The sequence below is a fragment of the Callithrix jacchus genome, chromosome 2, assembly GCF_049354715.1.
Source record: "Callithrix jacchus isolate 240 chromosome 2, calJac240_pri, whole genome shotgun sequence".
In the NCBI taxonomy this organism is placed as follows: Eukaryota; Metazoa; Chordata; class Mammalia; order Primates; family Cebidae; genus Callithrix; species Callithrix jacchus.
In genome coordinates, this window is record NC_133503.1 from 44,202,496 (window position 1) to 44,226,256 (window position 23,761).

The following is a 23,761-nucleotide window of genomic DNA, read 5'->3' on the forward strand; positions in this document are numbered from 1 at the left end:
CGAGAAATAATAGATCTTTTTGAAACAAAAACAGACAAAAAAAATTACTCAGATCAAGTCAGAAAAAAAAAATCTTGCCGATTTGGAAGTTCCTGGGATGGTTTACATTGTGTTGTCCCTATTCAAATTGTGAAGTACTATATACCCAAAAACACAAGAATAGCATGCAAAAAGCTGCCACAGACAAGGAGACAGAGCCTGGAAGACACCCAGCATGCTGCATGAACTCAGCCCCACCCCAAACAATCTTGCCTTATTCAAAGCTGTTTTCTTTTCACCCTCAAAAGATGCCTGGCACATAGCAAACATTCAATAAATAGCGGTTGAATAAATAAATGACAAATAGTATAATGCAATGATTATTCAGTATATCTGATGTTGCTCTAGGAAATCTGAGATGTGCTATTGGGGTATCTGCAAAACATTCTTGGGGAAGTGGGAGATGGAGAGAATAGGCCCGCTCTTCCCCTCCCCACCTGCTTCCATCCAACTGGAACATGCCTGTTTTATATGTTGGGCTTCAGAGTAATATTTGACCTAAAGAAACAGTCTCATCACTAAAAATGAAAAAATTAATTCTGGCAAACCACTACAGTAAGAAAAAGACTAATCAAGAAAAAAAGGACGGATTTTAACTCCTCTTATTATTAACTGTGTGACAAGTTGCTTAACCTCTCCGGGACCCAGTTTCATCATTTATAAAATAAAACAGTTTATGGAGTTAGATTATTTCTAAGGTCCCTTCCAGCTGTAATGTAATTTTATTACATCATTTTAACTGTCATCCAATTGCATTTTTTTCTTATATGTATGTTTTCTTATTTATTCTCATTTCTTTACAGTAAGCATTATATTTTGTAGAAAAAAGATTTATTTTCAAAGACATAGAAATTAAACAAAAAATTTTTCTCAAGTATTCTCTGCACTTGCATTGCTTTTAAAAAAAGCTAGAAGAGATGTTTTCTCCCATTCTTGCCCGGGGACAACAAAATTTAAGGTCATGCTGTAGGGAGAACTGTGCCTTCAAAAGCAAGTAACGCTAAATCTGTTCTATTTCTGAAGCAAAAAATAAAACCAAACAAAAAAGAAAAATAAGCTACCACTTTACCAATGCCAACTTTCCTCATGCATAAATAGATATTCATCCAGAAAACAGCATTCTCAGTCGGGTGGGACAAATCCTCGTGTGCTTTTGTGGAAAATTCCCCCAGCAAGCTGGCATCAAAGACACTGTCTACAGCTGCCTCCATATATGGCCAGAAAACTACACAAAGGTTGTGAGCTGCATGAGCTCTGCTGTGGCAAGTGCCTGGATGAGAAAGCTGCTCCAACCCTGATCCTATGGAGTAAACATGGCTGGCAGCCCTAGACCTGATTACAAGACCACCTAGAGCAAAACTAGCATAGGGCAAGGACTCCAGTTACTATTCTTGCGTATTTTACTGGCCCACCTACCAAGCCCTACTGAATCCCACCCACTGAGAATCTCAGTAGTTCTCAGTTGCCCTTCCCCAGGGACTGACAGTTAATCCTCTCTTCTTGCTTCCTTACCAATAGCTCTCTCAGGAAGGGACCCAGAGCCACAGTCATTTCAAAGTGTAAATAATTATGTGGCTTTCTGTGCTATCTCTCCCAGGTGATTACTCTAAACCAAGGAATAGTTTTCTACTTGTGGAGTTTCCAGCTTTGGTGAGATTAGTGGGAGACAGCAGGACAAGAGCGAGCTTCCAGGTTCATCTGCAATTACACATCAGAACCGCCTCATCATGCAACTGCAAGACTGGCCTTCACTATTTGTGTTGTCAGATTCAGTGAGGTGAATGAACATTCTAATGGGAATAAAGAAAAGCAGGTTCTAGTCCTAGATCTGTATTTAAAACAAAATAAAGTTTGTCTGCTCCATTTGGCTAGATCACATTTTAATTTTTTTAATAATAACAAGATTGGAATTTTAGAGCATCAAGAGACAGGAGCCAATCACCAATTAAAAGATTTTCATACTTCTTGTTCTCTTTCAAATACAGTGCTCAAATAGTATGTAGATAGTGACCACTGCCAACCCCATTTTTAGCTCCTCATTGAGAAGGCTCCAGATCCCTAAGCTGTGGTCACTCCCTTAGAGATTGGAGCAGATCAGATCAGAGAAATTGAATGTGATCTTGCAATAAAGTTTCTGGAGGTCAATTCCAGTTTCCTTCTGACAAAGAGGGAGTATTCCAACCCATTTAATTTCTGTCCCTGGAGAAGAAAGACCTAATATTTAAATCTATTTACAGATTTTTTAAAATTTGCTTTTTTGGGGGTAAAGGGACAAATTTTTTGCCAGTCTATTTCAGAATCTATACTTGTTAAAAAGATGATGGAAGAGGATTTCTAATCCAAAGAAACTTCTTCCAAGCAATTAGTAGGTACTATTAATTTTTCCTCCATGAAGGCTTGGAAGTGTGCCAAGACACTGTCTACTTTGCTTAAGGCACAATATTTTACTTATCTCTGACATATATAGTGTATATGTGATAAATATTAAAATATTTATTATCTTTAGTACTACTTATGTTTCTATAAAAAAAACTGTGTTATATAGCTGTACTAATAAATTCTAGGTCTATGTGGGATATTTTCCTGAGTACTATTTAAAGCAAACTGTCATTAACCTTGGGAAAATAATTAATCTCTCTGGGCCTCATTTTTTTCCCTTTTTTATAAAAGGAGAAAATAGAATTAAGTGCTATTAAAAGATTCTTCTAGCTCTAAGATTCTGATTGCATAATTCTAGTTTACCTACCAATCAGTCAGACAGGTTTAACTTCATTTCGGAGGAATTCTTCTTCCCCCAAACTATGGCTAAAACAGAGAATGAACTATTCTCTCCTATGAAAGAAGTCAGGAGGAGGGCAATCCGGACATAGCATAAGCGTCCATGATGCCATAGATCAGACACCTTTGTTCTTACTGTTCCACAAGAGTGGCACCTGCTCTCAATGTCACTGCCTGGTTCAAAATGGTTGCTGACGCTCATGCCACTTCATCTGCATACCAAGTAGCAGAAATGAGTAAGAGATAAAAAAGAAGGTTCTTTACAAAGGTTTCCCAGAAGCTGCCATAGACATCTCTGCTTACAACTTATAGACCAGAACTTAAACACATTGAACACCTCTCTGCAAGGGAGGTTGAGGAATAGAGAATTTATTCAGGTGACCATGCATTCAGCTAGGCATACAGGGTTCTGCTTCTAAGGAAGAGGATAATATTAGAATAGACAGTGAGTAATCTCTGCTGCATATACCATGGAGCCATACTCTGCAATTTCACTTATCTTTGTTTGTACCCTTGACCCTCAGCTCAAACCCTTTTAATTTCCTGAACCCAAGCATTCAAGAGGATCGATGTCTACCATCTGCCTGCTTTTAGAAGTCATTTTCCAACTACTGGTATACTCTTTAACAGAACAGAAATTCATGCTTAGAATTTAATCAAGAAAATTTCATTTTCACTTAGAAAGTAGAAGGTCACAGAAGAGTGTTGTTGCCATTCTAACAAAAAGAACAGGACAGGAACTTAGAAAATTGCAGTTTTATGGAGGCCATTAAAAATCTGGGGTTTCAAAGAAATCCAGAAGAACCAAATTCCAGAAAATAGTGAGCTCCTGCTAGAAGAGAAGATACCCATGGCTGCTTTCATCTTTGGTGGAGGGGTGAAATGGGGAGGAAGCTGCCGTTGATTGGGATAAGAAGAACCACCTGAACCACTTTAAGTTGTTAAAGGCTAAGTGAGCGCTATCATGACTGCTTAGCATCTCCGGGAGCCCCAGCCACAAATCTGCAGCCACCTGCCAGTCTCTCCCAGGGACCTTCACTGGGTGCTTACATGGAAATCTGGGAACAGAGTGGAGAGCTGGGAGACTCTCTCCCTGAGCTGCAGGTGTATAGTGTTTGCTGAAGTCTGGGGGCAAAGTAGGAGAACTGACAGAATTCCTCCAATGCCCTCCAGTTCCTGAGTACTTCTGGCTGGAGTGGTGGGGGAGGGGGTAGGAGCAAGAGGACTGAGAGAAATTGCTCACAGGCACTCTGGGTTTCACTGAGTGCACTACCACAGGCAGAGACAGGGCAGCAGAGTGGGGCACAGAGAGACAGGGGCAGGGTTGAAGAGCAAGGAGAGCTCCCCAGTGACCCAGCAAGCTAGCAGCCAGGTCATGAAGCAAAGTGAGCTCTCCCATAGTTCAGAAAGCTGGTAGCTGCACTACGAAACACAAGACATCTCCAGAAATTCCCTCTACTCAAATCCCAAACCCTACTGGAAGGAGAATCCTGATGCTGCCCACAAATCATTTGAATCCAGTGGTGAACTGAATCTAACTGAAACAACAGCAAAGCCCTGATACAATCAGCTAAAGGTGGTGTGCTGGAGCCATCTTGTACTAGCTTGAAAGAGCTGATTGTCAAATGTTCACCAATTTTGTGAGTCAGTGTTAAATATATCCATTATTAAATTACATACACTTAAATAAGTGAATTACATTTTAAAATGTAATAAATACTTTAAACTCATCACTTCCTAAAGATTTTACTATATTTTGTGATTATATTCTTGAAGTTATTTACATCTATTGTATTTGTATATCAGAAATATTACTTAGTAACATTACTGTGCTTCTCCCAACTCTGTGTTCTGTGACATCATGTTGATAGTTTGAAATTGGCAAGGGTAGAAATCAGCAAATGCTGCAAGCCAAGGCTTCTTTTCTTTCCAAAGATCCAGGTGTTCAACATCAACTAGCATGCCACTGATAAATTAGATTGACTCAACCCTCTACACTAGCAGCCTAACACACAAAGAAGCAACACCCCCGCTTTTTTTTAGGATAAGTAGCATTTATTGCAGCTGCTACTGTTATATATACAATATCCACCATGCATTTTTTAAAATTACAAGGCATGTGAAAAAGCAACAAAACATAATCTATCAAGAGAAAATATAGTATACGGAAGCAGACGCAGATATGGCTCACATGTTGAAAATATAAGACAGAAAATTTAAAAGGGCCAAGATAAATATGTTGAAGGATCTAGTAGAGAAAATGGGCTATTTCAGCAGAGATGAAAATTATTATATATATATAATATATATATAAATTTAACACACTGTATATAAAAAACAAAATAGAAACATGAAAAGTGAAAAATGAAATATCAGAGATGAAGAATATATTTGATAGGCTTATCAGAAGACTGACCAAAGCAGAGGAAAGAGTCAATTAAGCTAAAGATAGGTCAATTAAGTTGTCTAAATTGAAATACATAGAGAACAAAGAATGAGGGCGAGTAAAGAAGAAGACCATAGAACTATGGGATAATATTAGATCATTATCAAACATATAATTGGAGTTCCAGAGAGAATAGAGAGAATGAAGCAAAAGAAATATATTAATATAATGATCAGAATCTTCCAAAATTAATGACAAAAACCAACCATGAATCCAAAAAGCTTAGCTAATTCTAAACAAGCTGAATACAAAAAAAGGATATGTAGACACATTATAGTTAAACTACTAAAAGCCAAAGATACAGAGAAAAATCTTAAAAGCAGCCAAGGTGGTAAGTGAGGAGAGAAACATTACATATAAGAGAATTCTGAGAATGATATCTGACTATATATATATATATATATACACACACACACCAACATTAAGTGTATATATATAAAGTATACTATATATATAAAGTCAGATATCAGACTTCTCTTGTATGAGAGTTCTTCTGGTGCATATATATATACTCCTCTGCTGTGTTTAGTCAATGTTTTAGGCACAACACCAATCACTTTTGGCCTCAATTCACTCTGTTCATGTTAGAATATATATATGTGGCAGAAGATAATAAAATTACATTTTTAAAGTGCTGAAAAAGGGAGAGAAAAACGTGTCACTCAGAATTCTATATTCAGTGAAAATGTTCTTCAAATACACATGTGAAATAAGCACATTTTCACGTAGACCAAAAAGTCTATAGCATACTATGAACTGGGTAACTCTAGAGCCAACGTTTTGGGACAAGAATGGAACTGAGCTCCTAATGATTGCACCTGTAAACCATAAACCTTTATTTTTACCCTCTCGTCCCCTCTCCAACTCCCAGCAAGATGTCCTCAGGAAAAGAGCAGGAATATGGTAATGAAATAGTCTCCTCTGCTGTGTCTGGTCAATGTTTTAGGCACAACACCAATCACTTTTAGCCTCAATCCACTCTGTTCATGTTAGAATTAAATAAGTGTGACACATTGGCATGAAACTTCATGACCATTTAACAAGCACAAATGCCCAAGGAACCAAACAAGAGTTAGGAAGAGCTCCCCGTGGGACTACATGGGAATAAACATTTTCATACCCTTCTTGGGCAGAAGTAACTTCCCTGAAGTCTCATCCATCCAGGTCAATAAACTCTATTCCCTGCTTTGAAAATAATAATTAAATAATTTTTTAACCCGGGACTTCAAAAACAAAACACCAGGAAGCTAGGACCTCTTTCCTATGATATTTCAAGAATCCTGCCTTTCCAGGAAATATTTACTGAGTTCTTATTAAGTGCTAAGTAATTTCACATATATTACCTCATTTAACCTTTACAACAGATCTTCGAAATCTAAATTCAAATCCAGTTTTGTCTGGTTCTAAAATCTGTGTCCTAGGTTCTCAAGTCTCCTTGTTGCCAAATCCAAACTCCCTTTCTCTCCTTTCATTTTACCAAGCCTTTCAATAAGCACTTAACAATTAACTCACCTGCATTCTTGAAGTATTTTCTTCTTTTTGCTTCTGTACCATCACTCTCTCCTGCTTTTCTCCCTACTTCATTCTCTTCCCTCAGTCTTTTTTTTTTTTTTTTTTTTTGAGACAGAGTTACCCAGGCTGGAGTGTAATGGCGCGATCTCAGCTCACCGCAACCTCCGCCTTCTGGGTTCAGGCAATTCTCCTGCCTCAGCCTCCTGAGTAGCTGGGACTACAGGCGCACGCTACCACGCCCAGCTAATTTTTGTATTTTTAGTAGAGACGGGGTTTCACCATGTTGACCAGAATGGTCTCGATTTCTTGACCTCGTGATCCACCCGCCTCAGCCTCCCAAAGTGCTGGGATTACAGGCTTGAGCCACCGCGCCCAGCCCCCTCAGTCTTTTTTTCAGACTCCATTTTTTTATACCTAACAGCTCAGCAGTTGATCCTGGACCTCTTTCTTTATTTTATGTACATACTCCATCTAGGAGTATGTAGATAACTTAAACCTGGGCCTCTTTCTCTGTTTTATCTACATTCTCCATCTAAGCAAGCCCTCCCAGTGCCATGGCTTTAAATACCACATCTGTATTGAAGACTTTAGTATCTCTCCTGGAAATCCACACTCATGCACTCAACTCTTTGTCATTTCTGTTTGTATTTCTGATAGAAATGTTTGCTTTTTCATTATCAAAACAGAACTTTTCTATTCCCCAGAAATTCTTCAGTCATCTTCAGAATAAATAGCGTCTCCACTCACCCAATTACTCAAGCCAAAACTAGAGGTTATCTTCGGTCCCTTTATTTCTTTATCCCCGCAATCAATGCAATAGCAAATCTAGTTAACTTGTCTTCAAATGAATCCCAACAGCCATTCTCCTCTTTAGTTCTACTACCCTAATCTGAGCTGTCATCATCTATTGCCTAGACCATTGCTGTACTTTCTAACTGATCTCCCTGATTCTAATCTTACTAAAATCCATTTTCTGCAGAATAGCCAGTGAACTTCTTGAAACTTAATTCCAATCAAGCTACTCTCCTACTTAAAAATCATCTGATACTTCCATCCCACTTAGAATAAAATCCAAACTTCCCACCCTAGCTTATAACCACCCAAATGATTGGATCCTGTCTTCTTCTCTGACCTTATTCTGCCCCCACTTCACTCACCACTGCCCATACACACTGGTTTCTGTACTTCACACTGACCACACCAGCTTCTACCTGAATGCCTTTGCTTGTGTTAGTCACTCTCCTGAAATGTTTCTCCCTATGAATGTCCCATGGATGGCTTCTTTTTGTCATTTAGGCTTTTTGTCAGTAGATACACTGTTACTTCTGCAGAGAGGGCTTTCTTGACCATCAATCTAGAGTAGTCACCAAGTAAAATATCATCACATTATTGTATTTTAATTATATGCGTGGTATGTATCATTGTCTACTTTCTTGTTTATTTGTTTAGGTCTAATCAAGCTTGTCCAACTCACGACCCTCTAGCCACATGTGGCCCAGGATGGATCTGAATGTGACCCAACACAAATTTATAAGCTTTCTTAAAACACTGTGAGTTCTTCTGGCGATTTTTTTTTTTTAGCTCATCAGCTATCGGTAGTATTGGTGTATTTTATGTGTGGCCTAAGACAATTCTTCTTCCAATGTGGCCCAGGGAAGCCAAAAGACTGGACACCCCTGGTCTAAGTCTTCTGTTAGAATGTAAAATCCAAAACCTTTCCTGTCTTTTTCGTCATTCTATATGTAGTGACTAGAACAGTGCCCAGCACACAGTGGACTCTCAACAAACGTCTCCTGAATGGATAGATCAATGAATAACCAAGAAGACAAAGAAAAACAGTTTGTCATAAAGGAAGAGAAAACTTCCAGGAATCTTCCACTGAGAAGAAATCCTGGTGAGCTCCCATGTCTTGATACTGGCTTGATTTTTACACTTGCTATTATAAACATCTTCTATGCTACTGCAGATCTGAATATTTTTGTAATATTAATAACAGCTAGCATTTATTGAGAGTTTGCTATGTGCCCAGCATCGTTCTCAGCACCGGTATTGTCTTGTCTATCTGCACAATAACTTTTTATAGTAAGTCCTATTATTATTTCCATTTTGTTCTATTTTCTTTTTCAGACAAGGCACTTGCACGTGCACACCATATGTATGAACAACAAAGTTGATTGTTGATATTGACTGACACATTACTCATATACCTGTCGATAATAGAATACGTGGATAAAATATGATGCATCTAGTCTGTGTATACTATATTGCTATTAAAAATACTTATGTAAGGCCAGGCACGGTGACTCATGCCTGTATTCCCAGGACATTGGAAGGCCAAGACAGGCAGGTCACCTGAGGTCAGGAGGATCATGAGGTCAGGAGATCGAGACCAGCCTGACCAACATGGAGAAACCCCATCTCTACTAAAAATACAAAAATTAGCCAGGCATGGTGGTTCACACCTGTAATCCCAGCTACTCGGGAGGCTGAGGCAGGAGAATCACTTGCGAGAGGCAGAGGTTGTGGTGAGCCAAGATGGCACCATTGCACTTCAGCCTGGGAAACAAGAGTGAAAGTCCATCTCAAAAAATAATAATTATTATTATTATTATGTGAAACTATATAAGAAGATATGGAAAAAATATTAAGGGAAAAGAGAATCAGAAAAAATATACTTATTATGATCCAATTAATGCTTATTTTAATAAATCATGCATAGCTATGTTAAAGAAGGCCATGTATTATTTTATTCTATTTCTGTTAAATGTCTGGCCCACAAATCCCTAGTGACAGAAAGTTGATTAATGGTTGCCAGAGGCTGGGGAGAGGGGTAAATGGAGAGTGACTGTTCACAGGAATGAGTTTTCTTTGAGGGTGATAAAGATGTCTGAAAATTAGACAGTAGTTATGGTTGGTTGCTCAACTGTGTGGATATACTAAAACCCACTCAGCTGTACACTTTAAAATGATGAATTTTATGGTATGTGAGTTATATTTCAATAAATGATATGTTTTTAAAGTAACTGAAGAAAAAAGTCTTACACTACATATACATATGTATTTAAGTAAAGAAAGGGGATAAAAGGAGACACAGAAAAATTTGATAGTGGTAGGAGAAAGACGAGGTGGAAATATGAAGACAATAAAGAGAGATTCTTTCTGCCTAGTTCTGTGTTATCTGAATCATATGACTTGAATAATTTACAATTACAATATTATTTCTTGGATTATTTAATATAATAAATTAGATAATAAAAATAATTATAATAAAATGTTAAACATTCAAGTCAAGTAAGTAAAATAATCAAATTTTTAAAATTCAATCAAGTAAGTAAAATGGGCCCTAATATTTCATTTTTGTTAGTCAGCTTACCAAAGTACTAAGATCAATACTATCAACAGATGTAATATAAATGAGTGGATTGCAGGATAGAGTTTCTCCTCCTTAGTACATTTGTCCTTCAGGGGCTGAGTATTTTCTTCTCCACAGTACAAAGAATGACTTTTCTGTTCATAATGGGTTTTGACATTTTACTACATTAAAAATATATATAGCTATTGTCAACTCTTAAGTAATTACCCTGGACAGTGAAAGAAAGGATAATTGAAGTGCATGGAAAGCAAAGAACAAATATGACACTGCTATATTTTCTTATTTTTATTTCACCCAAGAATGCAAAATAAAATGCTCAAAATGCAACAGTGACAAAGTAGAAGCATTATCTGTAGATTATATATGATCATCTACTTAGGAAAAACAATAGAACCTAGAGACAAGCTATTAGAAAAAATAAGAGCTTAGCAATGTTGCTGATAGATGATTAACCTACAAAAATCAATAGCATTCCTCAACACAAGCAATAACCAATTTGAAAACACAATAAAAAATAAAATAAGCAACAAAACCATGAAATATCTAGGAATTAACCTAAGCGACAAAACTCAATACCTCTCCAGAAAACAATTCTAAAATCTAATAAAGAATGTAAAAGATGATTAGAATAAATGGAAAAAGCTTCCATAATTTTTTAAAGATGTAAATTTTCCCATCACTAATGTATAAATTTCCAGTCAAATATCAACTCGAATGCCTTTGAGAAATTTATCATATTTGCTCTAAAATTTACATGAAAGAATGAAGACCCATGCTTAGCTAAGTAAACCATAAAACAAAAAACTAAAAAGCAAGCTTTCAGATATTAACATATTTTTATTAAGCCATAAAAATTAACAAATAGAACGGAACAGAATAAATAGCCTAGAAACACACTAGTGTGTTTAAATACTTGACATATGACAAAATGTAAATAATTAAGAAAAGATTTGATTAAGAAAAGGTATTGTAAAAAATATTTATTACATGTATGAAATAGAGCTGGGTTTCTCCATAATATTATATAAAAAGGGCCACTCTTGGTAAGTGTAAGATGTGAAGCTACAGGTAGAATTATAAAGTTAACTGAAGAAAATGTCTTAGACTTTATAAATAAATGAAATGAAATAAAAGCATACACTATATGGGAAAAAGAAGGTGATTGATTTGATTGCATCAAATTTAACGAGTTCTGCTTTCTGAGTATCTTGAAGATAATGATGGCCATCTAAATCTTAATCACTCTACAACATTTCCAAACTTTGAAAATTAACAAGAAGAACAAATAAAACCACAGGAAAGCCATTCCTTCAGGATAACTGGAAGATAGAGAACACTGGCTCCCACTGCAAGTATTTGCGGAGAATGTGGAAAGTCCAGGAAAACTGTGGGAAAAGAAAAAAGGAAATATTATGCCTAAGCTTAAATTAAAATCACCCTGAAAAAGAGAAGGCCTACACTAATCCTGAAAAAATTTAACAAGAAGGCTGCAGGCTTTAAGATGTGCAGGACTCAAGGTGGCAGTCTCAGAGGGGAACAACAATTTAGGAGAAAAGACAGTATAAAGAAAAACACTTCAGAGTCTTGGTGGTGAAGAGAAGCATGTAAAAGAAACAGAATCCTACAAGACAAAAGGGAGTAAAAAAATTGGGAGATAAATGGCAACTTTCCCATTTTGAGAGAAAGATAGAGAGGGAATACATACATATGTGCATGCATACATATATTCATACTTAATGACAGATCGATAGCCACTGAAGAAACTCCACTTCATTACACAGACAGAAGAGGGATCTCTTGAATTAAATGCTTATAATCTCCCTGGATCGCCAACCTGATCCACAAAAAAAAGACTGAAAAAGAATCTATATCTATACAAACCTACTGGAAAGATAAAATGGAAACTTAAAATTGAAATGTTCAAATGATGCAATTCCTACCCCTCCACACCACAAAACAGCTACAAAGCAAAAGAAACTATAGTGCAACACTCCAGATTAAAATCAGGAACTTCAATTCAAGCAAGCATGCAGGGATATGAAAACCACAGTAAATCAGATAATCAAAATCTAAGGAACAGAAATAAACATAAAATAGAAAGAAATTAAGAGTTGATTGAAAAACAAAGAAATCATCTCAGAAAAATGAAAAATTAAATTACAAATTACCCAAGTAAAATTATATGCAAATAAACATGTAATAAGAGGAAATGAAGAAAAGTAGAAAAATGAGACAAAAAATAAGATTAAAATGTTAACAGGGAAACTGAACCCCTTCCTGACACCTTACACTAAAATTAACTCCAGATGGATTAAAGACTTAAACATAAAACCTAACACCATAAAAACCCTAGAAGAAAACCTAGGCAAAACCATTCAGGACATAGGCATAGGCAAGGACTTCATGACTAAAACACCAAAAGCATTGGCAACAAAAGCCAAAATAGATAAATGGTGTCTAACTAAACTCTAGAGCTTCTGTATAGCAAAAGAAACAATCATTAGAGTGAACCAGCAACCAACAGAATAGAAAAACATTTTTGCAGTCTATTCATCTGACAAAGGACTAATATCCAGACCCCTCAAAGAACTAAAACACATTAATAAGAAAAAAAGCAAACAACCTCATCAAAAAGTGGGCAAAGGACATGAACAGACACTTTTCAAAAGAAGACATATATGAGGACAACAAACACATGAAAAAATGCTCATTATCACTGGACATTAGAGAAATGCAAATCAAAACCACATTGAGATACCATCTCATGCCAATTAGAATTGCGATCATTAAAAAATCTGGAGACAACAGATGCTGGAGAGGATGTAAAGAAATAGGAACACTTTTACACTGTTGGTGGGAGTGTAAAGTAGTTCAACCATTGTGGAAGATAGTGTGGTAATTCCTCAACAATCTAAAAATAGAAATTCCATTTGACCCAGCAATCCCATTACTGGGTATATATCCAAGGATTATAAATTGTTCTATTATAAAGACACATGCACACGTACATACGTTCATTGCATCACTGTTTACAATAGCAAAGACCTGAAACCAACCCAAATGCCCATCAATGATAGACTAGACAAGCAAAATGTGGCACATACACACCATGGAATACTATGCAGCCATAAAAAACAATGAGTTTGTGTCCTTTGTAGGGACATGGATGAATCTGGAAACCATCATTCTCAGCAAAGTGACACAAGAGCAGAAAATCAAACACTACATATTCTCTCACTCACAGGCGAGTGTTGAACAATAAGAACACATGGACACAGGGAGGGGAGCATCACACATTGAGGTCTGTTGGGGGGCAATAGGGAAGGGACAGCAGGGGGTGGGGAGGTTGGTGAGGGATAACATGGGGAGAAATACCAGATATGGGGGATGGGGGGATGTGGCAGCAAACCACATTGTCAGGTATGTACCTACGCAACAATCCTGCATGTTCTTTACATGTACCCCAGAACCTAAAGTGTAATTATATATATATATATATATCTGTAATTCAAGGGCACCTCCTCTTTTAACTTTGGAGTGTAACCTTCCTCTGTCTCTGAACAGGGAAGCCTGTTCCTTCTGCCTCTCCTTCCTTTTTGCCTATTAAACTCCCTGCTTCTTAAAACTAAAAAAAAAAAAAAAAAAAAAAAAAAAAAAAAAATCTGTAATTCAAAATAGATATACATTTAAGAATATCTATGCACTAAATAACATAGCAGCCATCTGCATAAAGCAGAAACTATAAGGAAAAGCAAGTAGAAATATACAGAAGCACGCTAATAATAGACCTTAGTATCCTATTCCAGGTCAAATAGAAAAAAAATTAATAATTACTAAACAACAGTCTCAATAAGACAGATCTTATAAAAATGTATCAAATGTTAAAACCTGATAACAGAAAATACATTTTCCTCTTAAGCCTTCATGGAGCATTTACAAAATTGATCAAATATTGGGTTAAAAAAATGTTGGTAAGCCCCAGGGAGAAGAAATATTACCAACAGCAGTCTCAGATTTTAATACAATAAGTCATATGAAATTTCAAAATTTAAAAACTGAAAATAATTTGATTTTTTTTCTTTTTTTTTTTTGAGACAGAGTCTCCCTCTGTCTCCCAGGCTGGAGTGCAGTGGCATGATCTCAGCTCACTGTAACCTCCACCTCCCAGTTTACAGTAATTCTCCTGCTTCAGTCTTCAGAGTAGCTGGGATTATAGGCATGCACCACCACACCTGGCTAATTTTTGTAGTTTTAGTAGAAACCAGTATCAGATTAATAATTTTCTTTTGAGATGGAATCTCACTCTGTCACCCAGGCTGGAGTACAGTGGCACAATCTCAGCTCACTGTAGCCTCTGGCTCCCAGGTTCAAGCAATTCTCCTGTCTCAGCCTCTTGAGTAGTTGGGACTACAGGCATGGCACTACCATGCCCAGCTAATTTTTGTATTTTTAGTAGACAGACGTTTCCCCATGTTGGCCAAGCTGATCTCGAACTTCTATTCTAAGCTATCCGCCTGCCTCAGCCTCCCAAAGTGCTGGGATTATAGGTGTGAGCCACCACGCCCAGCCCCAAATTATTCATTTATTTTAAAAAATTCAGTTTACCAAAATTGATTCAAGTAGAGTTTAGAAAGCTTAAACCAATTTTTATAGAAAAAAAAATGCAGCAACGCTATACCGCACAAAAAAAGCACCAGTAAGAGGTTTCACAAGGAAATTTGACCAAACTATCCATAACCAGATAGTCCCCCAATGTTACAAAAATTGTTTCAAAACCTAGAAAATGAAGGAAAACTCAAAAATCATTTTATGAAGCAAGTATAATATTGAGACCTAAATTTGATTGTCAAAAAAATGTAAATAAAATTACAGACTAACATAGCTTACTTATAAATACTAGTGCAAAAATTGTAAATATTTACTAGCAAATAGAATTAATCACCATACTGTGGAAAATAATACATAATGACCCAAGCAGGGTTTATTCTAGGAATGCGAAGTGTCATAAATATAAGGAATTCATGAATATAAAATAAGCACACAAACACACCATGAATCTGAAGCCAGTTTTGCTTTATACAAAAACACTATAGATATGTCCAAGACTTGTACCAAATATTCTATTGGGTACACAGACCAGGACTATTCAATGTAAAGAGGTCTATATACAAAGGAGTGAATACATAGAGATGGAGGTTATTGAGACCATTTTGAAATGTTTGCAAAGTGTATCGCAGATAAAAAGCTATTATATTTAATATATTTCAAAACTTAAAGGGGAAAATAACTAAGCCTTAAGAGAACAATGAGTTAAAGGCACAAGCCAAAAATTCATTCAAAAGGTATACAATGGTCCATAATCATATGAAACTCTTTCAATTTTACTCATAATAAGAAAAATGCAAACAAAAGTACACTGAGATACTGTTTCTCTTCTATCACATTGGCAAAAAGTTTAAAAGCTTGGCAATACATTCTGTTGGCAATGCTTGTAAGGCACTCTCATTCATTGCTGGTGGGAATGTAAATGATACAACTCTTACATTGGGGGAACTTGGCAATCTCTAACAAATTGTATGTACATTTTTCTTACAACTCAGCAATCTCAAATCTAGAAACATACCCTGACTATATACCTCCAACATTAAGAAAAGACATTTGTATTAGGTTATCCATAGCAGCCTCATTTATAAATGCAAAATATTGGAAGTGACCTAAATATCTACATATAAAAGATTGATCAAATAAATTCTGATGCATACATACAGTGGAATGCTATGCATTTGTATTAAAGAATAAAGGATAGCTCTATGAGTTAATAGGAAGTGAGTTCAGCATATATTGATAAGTGACAAATGCAACATGTAAATGTTCATATATTTCCAACATGTCTATGTGAAAGTAATTAATTACAAAGGGAAAAATTGTTATGGCAGACTCACCTTAACAAAGTGACTTAAGTTAACACCTTCAGTAATGGTATAAATTGGTATCATGGTCCCCTTGATATGATGCTCTGAGACCACAATATCATCTTTATAATATTTTTGCAAAAAAAAAATCACGATCATAAAAAAAAAAAATCAGACAACCCAAGTTTAGAAGCCATCTACAAAATGAAACATTAAGGGCATGAAAAATAAAGAACCCTGAGGGGCTAAGATAACAAAAGGAAACAAAAGAGACTTAAGTAAAATCCTGAATTGAAGAGAGAAATTGCTGTAATATTAGGATGATTCGCAAAAGTTGAACGTAGATAATGGATTAGCTAATAAAACTGAATCAATATTAAACATCCTGATTCCATACTTGTGCTTTCATTATTCCTTGTTCATGTCTTTAGGGAAAACAATAAAATAACTAGAAGTAAATATATATTTTTATATAAATATATATATTTTATAGGCATTCATATATATATGCAAACAGTTCTTTAAAAGTATAAAAAGTGAATGTGTGTGTGTGTATGTGTATATATATTATATATATATTACATATATATGTGACAGGGTCTTGCTTTTTCACTCAGGCTGTAGTGAATTGGCATAATCATGATTCTCTGTAGCCTCGACCTTCAGGCTCAAGCAGTCCTCCCACCTCAGCCTCCAGAGTAGCTGAGACCACAGATGCACGCCATGATGCCTGGCTGATTTTTTTTTTTTTTTTTTTTTTTTTTCTGTAGAAATGAGGTCTCTCTATGTTGCTTAGGCTGGTTCTCATACTCCTGGGCCAACATGATCCTACCACATCAGCCTCCCAAAGTGCTATGATTATAGGAGTGAACCACCACTCCCAGCCAACAAATACCTTTTAAATGTGGATTTCTGTTTGACAGTAATAGGAACAAAGTAAGGTACCCGAAATTTCTAAAATTCATAAGTTGTTGACTGTATGTGAAAGGAATTCAAAGCAACAAGTAAAGAGCAATACCAATAGAATAAATAAAAGGCAAAACCAATTTACAGAGGAGGAAACTCCAAAAGTTATCAAACATAATAAGGTGCTCAGAATCGTTGGTAATTTGAGAAATTCACATTTAAAAAATGATGAGACAGCACTTCACCTCTAACTTACAAACATTAGAAGTCTGAATAATTCTTAGGGTTGGTAGAAATGTAGGGATGTAAACTTTAAATGTTGCTAATTGGTATATATGGGAATAGAAACCATTATAGTCATTCCAGATAACAAATGAGCACTACTTCACTACTTCATTAAGTTAAATACATGTCTGTTGTTAAAAAAAAAAAAAGTCACTGGATATGTTTAATATGGCAAGAAAGACTTTATTCAAGACTACTGCAATAGCAGAGAGAGACTGAACTCAACTCTACTGAAACAAAAGGCAATAAGATTCTTAAATGCAGGAAGGAGCTAACAGAAAAGTACTAGAGTACTAGAGGACATCAGTGTAGGGAGGACGGCCAATGTGGTTAGGTCACATGTGTTTGCTGTCACTTTTGAAGGGTAGGCTTTTCAAGAGTAGGCTTCTACCCTCCCATGGAGACTGAGAAATGGAGTTCTATTGCCTTCAAGGATTACATTTCAAAGGATGGCTCCAAGGTCCTTGAGCAAGACATTTCTGGGTTGCAGGACATTTACATATTCTATAGGGAAGGACTTAATAATTAGATTTAAGAATTTAAACAGAAAGAATTTACAGCTAGGTGCAGTGGCGTATGCCTGTAATTCCAGAACTTTGGGAAGCCAAAGCAGGAAATCACTTGAGTCCAGGAGTTTGAGACCAGCCAGGGCAACATAGTGAGATACTGTGTCTACAAAAAAAAAAAAAAAAAAAAATTTAATATCTAGAGTAGTTCCAGCTACTCCAGAGGCTGGGGTGGGAGGATTGCTTCAGCCTACGAGATAGAGGTTGCAGTGAACCCTGATCCTGCCATTGTACTCTAGCCTGGGTAACAGAGCAAGACACTATTTCAACAACAACAACAACAAAAAAAAAAAATAGAAAGAATTTACAATTGCATATTTTCTAAAGTAAATGTTCTAAGTAAAGGGACGTCAGGGATCTATAATCACAGAGAAATCAGTCTAAATTTTAGTCAAGCTGAGAAGAACATTAAGTCTATCTTGATCAATACCTATTAGCAATTTCTTTCCTGAAGATAGATGAATAGATGGATAAGTAGATGATTAATAGATGGATGAATAGATAGGTAGACAGATAGATGAGTATGTACAAATATGCTCACTGAAGTACAATATTTAGGAGTAGAAGCAGGAAGTTGGAGTCCGCCAAGGTGCCTATCTCTGGGAGGATGAATTAGGCAAAGTATGATGGATACACAATTATGTAGGTTAAACAGGAATTGCCCTGCATCCATTCCCTCAGCCCAGTTCTGACATCAGCTGTAGCTTTTCACACCGACAGCTTTCCACCTTAAGCCTCTGTAACACATCTATTAACTTTTCACACTTAGAACTTTCACTCAAACTGTGGGAGCTTGCTCTACCCACACAAGCTGTACACCAGCTCTTGAAGCTCTGGAAATAAATTATAACATTTCATTGGCCAAAGTGATTCTCACAGGCATGCCCAATTTCAAAGAAGGGAAGAGAAGTGTAATTCTAACCCATGCCCATAATGTAGAAAGCAAATAATATTTAACGAGCAGCACTAATGACTAGCACACTCTCAAAATGCCAAACTAAGAGGATTTTGACTATTCATGCATGGCATGAAGATTCATGACAGGGAGTCATGTGTAATTTTGCTGAGGCATAAATTTGAATCACCCATGCTAATGAAGATGAGGCTGGTTGCGAGAAGCACAAAAGCAAGTTTGTTACCTATGAGTGAGCCTAGATAGCTACTCAGCATCCACATCACATCATATCACATTGCAACTTTGTTCGGACAGAGCAGGAGTATCGCCATCTAGGATAAGCCCCTCATTCTAAAGCTCACCTTAATAAATAAAACTGCCTAAATCCAAAGGGCATCAGCCTAACGGCCTAGGTCAGCATGACCATAAACCACAAACAACATCTCCAACCAGAAACATTCCAAACTCCTCCCCCACCAGAGACATCGTAACCCCGAGATGACCCACTTCTGGCCTGGAAGATGCCAGTCTCCAGGTAACCCTTCTCTGGCCAGAAAAATGCCTGCCCCAAGATAAACCCCCTCCTCCCAGAGACATTCCAACCCCACCAAAAAACTTCTCCCTCAAACAGGAACATTCCAAGCTTCTGATAAGCCCCCTTACCCTAAAACCAATATATACTCTTAGTCTGTAAGACAAAGTGCTCCTGATGGAAATCGGCTGGCAATACCTCTCAGGTGTTAACTAAAGAAAACCTGTCTTTAACTGCCAGCCACGTTTTGTGTTTCCTTCCTCTTTAACTCTTACATGTTCTGCATTGTTGCATGTGTATGAATGCTCATAACATATACTTGCATTTCATAGGGGAAATTATCTGCCATAAATTGGGGATTCCCAGAGTTCTTGGAACGTACTCAGTTTTGAGCATAAGAATCCGTTCATTGATCTACTGATCACAGATATGGACCAAGGCAAATGTTAATATTGGCTCCTATTCTCAGCCATAATCCTGCTCTATTCCTAAAATGCAGAGTGACTAAGATGCATACTGACAGGGAATCCAGTGAGTCCAGTGTGTGAGAGAGGTATTCACCCATCGAAGTGGTCTGAACATTGTAGAACTCTTCATTCCAAATTGTTAGAGAGTATGACATGGGAAAGAGCACTGGATTTGGAGCCAAACACTTACTACCTGAATAATCTGAGGCATGACATTGAACCATTTTTAGCCTCACTGTCTTCATTAGCAAAATGAGACTAATTACAACATGGCAGGTTACTTTTCTCTTCCTCACTATCCATTGTTCCTTCTATCCCTCACTACTGTTGAAATTATTATATGAGAAGTTATCAAAATTAGCAAAAAAAAAAAAAAAAAAGAGGTTGTGTTTCCATGATGATGACTGTGAAATACCTGCACCTCTTTCTATAAAAGGATGCACAGGCCATAAAGATCTACCTTTCCCTCTCAGCAGGGACCAGAAAAGAGCACTTCATGCTCCCGATTCCAGGGGTAAATCTGGACCCTCAGGAGTAGAAGGGAGAAAGGGAGATTAATGACAGCAGAAGCCTCTGAATTACCTCCTAAAGTAGACTTTATGTAGACTGAAGGATAGTTCAGTGAGGAAAGTAAAAAGCTGCTTTGTATCACCTTCTTTGTTTTCCTCATGGTAACGGGCTATACCTGCATACCAATCTGGACATTCTGTGACAATGGTTACAACGATTACAATAATAACACTACCACTAAAGGTAGCTATAAGTAAAGAGGTGTTCAAAATCTGAAGTGTTATATTTTAATTTGGGGGATTATACTTGTGACCTCCTGGATTGTGTCACTATAGAATTCCTCCAGAGAGCAACTGATTAGGAGCACATTTTTCATTCCTTTACCTTGCTGAATCCAGAACCATTGCTTACAGTTTTCAAGTCCTGAGCCTGTCTCCCATCTACTTTATCAGAGACTCCCTAACACACTTTTGAGAAATGAGTTACTCCACACAAGTATGAAGGCATACCAGGTAGAGAAAAGTTTTCCAGCCAAAAATAATCCTTAGTGCTAGAGCTGGAAGAGTTTGTATAGATCACTAGCACAGTATTGTCCAATAGAACCTTCTACATTGATGGACATGTTCCATATCTGCACTGTTCTACACAAATGTGCCAGTAGACACATATAACCACTGAGCACTTGAAACTTGGCTAGTGAGACCGAGAAACCAAAATTTTAATTGGATATAATGTTAGGTAATTTAAATTTGAATTTAAAGAGTCACATGAGTCTGACATTCACTGCACTGGATAATTGAACTGAGACCCATAGATCCTCTAGTGTCCACAAATAACCTTCAGAGATACATATAATTACCAAAATTATAGATGGAATGTTAAGTATGCAAAACAATACTAATTGTCTTTCAACAATACATAACTATCCAAGAACAAGTATTAAATAAAATAGTGGGTATCTATAAGGAGGATAGTCTAGGGGCAGGAGTGAAAATAGGTATTGGAAGAGAAGATTATAATATAATAAAATACAAGGGTGGTTTTGCATAGACTAAAAACTATAGAGGACCAAGAATTGAAGAGAATAATAACTCAACTCTTTGTTATCCAAGGCACTAAAAAGTAAAAGAACACATTGTTTGTTTAGGTGTTTTTCAAGATCAGTCTTAGCTTTCATCAAATTCTCAGTAGAAGACTGGTTGATTCCAGGAGTTTAGACCAGCCTGAGCAACATAATCAGACCCTGTTTCTACAAAAAAAAAAAAAGCTGTGTACGGCGGTGTACATCTGCAGTCCCAGCTACTCACTACATGGGAGGCTGAGGTGGGAGGATCACTTGTCTAAAAAGAAAATCTCAGTGGAATCCAAGACTCCAACTAACATGATAAATCACCAACATAAATCTATTCTCTAGCCTCTAAAACAAAAGGGATGGAAATGGGTGTGAGTTAGTTAAATACAATGATATAAAATCTGCACAATTAAGATTGGCAGTTGGCTGGTTAATTCTTAATTGAAGACTTTTATCTTAAACTGGAAAAGCTTTAAAAAAACATTACTCATATTACTCTGCATTATCTTCCTTCCATAAATCAAAACCATACTGTGCCTTCTGATTTATCATGTGTTTCTCCAGATGAAGCAAGTACATAAGCATATTTCTGAAACAATCTGAGTACAGAATCCTAGATTTTCACAAGCGTCCCAAAAATTTACACTTACCCAGCCCACATCTAAGTTTTTCAAAAGCAGGAATATGAGTTCATAAAAACATCCTCTCTCTCCCCTCAAACATCACCAGTTAGGGTGAGCAGAATAGTAGACCCCAAAAGATGCCCATGCCTTCATCCTTGGAACTTGTGAACATGTTACCTTACATGGCAAAAGGGACTTTTGTAGTTATGATGAAGCCGGAAATCTTAACATGAAGATACAATGCTAGATTATCCAGCAGACCCATTGTAATCACTGGGCCCTTATAAAAGAGAAATGGAGATCCAGAGTGTAATTTAAAGATGCTACCGTGGGGAAGGACTGAAGATGGAGGTATAAGCCAGCCACAAGCCAAGGGCAGGTGGCCCCTTGAAGTTATAAAAGGGGACAGATCTCCTTTAGAGCTTCTGGAAGAATGCATCCCTGCCAACATCTTGATTTTTAAAAAAATTTTTTTAAAGATGGAGTCTTACTTTTTCCCCCAGGCTGGAGTGCAGTGGTATGATCATAGCTCACTGCAGTGTTGAACTCCTAGGCTGAAGCAATCCTCAGCCTCCCCAGCAGCTGGGACCACAGGTATTAGCCACAGCACCCAGCTCAACACCTTGATTTTAGTCCAGTGAAGCCCACTTCAGACTCCAGACCTTCAGTAAGAACTTAAATTTGTGTTGTTTTAAGCCACTATGTTTGTGGTGCTTTGTTAAAGCAGCAATAGGAAACTAGTGCACCAGTTTACATAATGGGTGATTAAATCAAATGATTATAAATGCAATGAATATAAACTGGTTTTGGAATTAATGCAAATTATCCTTGGGAAACATATAACTCAACTTTTGAGACCAAAAGTCTACCAATGAATAAGTGAGGTGTACTAGCAATGATTATTCAGGAAGCTGTGGGCATTAATTAGCATGTTTTATGAAAAAAATGAGATTCCTCACTAATCCAGCCGGCCAATCTCTTAATGCAGAAAAAGTACATCTATTTTAATGGCTAACATTTATTGAGCCACTATCTTCCAGGGACTATGCTAATCATTTTTACAATTACTCCATAAATAGATACCATTATCAATTATATTTTACCAATGAGGAAACTTAACTTCAGAGTGACTAAAATAACTGGTCTCATCACATAGTTAGTAAATGGCAGACTGACTAGGGAACACATGAACTATGATCCACTAATGTGAAAGCTTAGGCTTTTCAGGCTCCTACTGAAGCTGAGTTTCTCTATTTCCTAGATGCTACCTAAAATGTTTCATTTCACAGATAAAAAGCTACAATTAGTCTAACTCATCTCAGCTCCACACTGTAGTAGTCAAGATCATAGCAAGAAATAGAATAGCCATACTGGATAATTGGGAGGGCTTTTACAAAGATGTGTTTTTATACACACTCAGAACAAAGGGCTTTTACAAAGATGTGTTTTTATACACACTCAGAAACACATCAAGTGAGTCATAACATAGTTTACTCCACCTCAGAGAAAGAAAGAAATAAGATTTTGTGAGAATGACACGACATTGTGTAAAGAACATAGTCTGTGATAAGGAGGCATAAATCAAGAGGTATTTCATGACTGGAGAAAAAAAGAAAAAGAAAGAAATACAAAGACATTTATCTTTGGTGTATTTAGCATTACATGACATTACTATGCAATTATATTTAAGGCATGATAAATATGTGACCATACAGTGATTCATCTCTAGCCACTTAGTGCCAGTGTGTTCCTGGACAAGTCACTTACCCACTGTGAGCCTTTGATCCTTCATCTGAAATCACCTGCTACCATCTTCACATGGTTGCCTCAGGGACTAAATGAGAT

The 23,761-nt window shown here is 36.8% G+C and overlaps 1 protein-coding gene across 5 annotated transcripts in view; it reads right to left on the bottom strand.

Moving 5' to 3' along the window:
• PRELID2 (PRELI domain containing 2) overlaps positions 1-23,761 on the bottom strand; it is a 442,316-nt gene that overhangs the window by 293,112 nt on the left and 125,443 nt on the right. For 2 of the 5 annotated variants that reach the window (XM_078362210.1, XM_054250285.2), the window contains one exon: positions 10,972-11,533. The exons of the other annotated variants lie outside the window; for them this stretch is intronic. The gene's annotated coding sequence lies outside the window, so the exon portion shown is untranslated. Of the gene's footprint in view, positions 1-10,971; positions 11,534-23,761 lie in introns of those variants that run through there. 5 annotated transcript variants of the gene reach the window in all.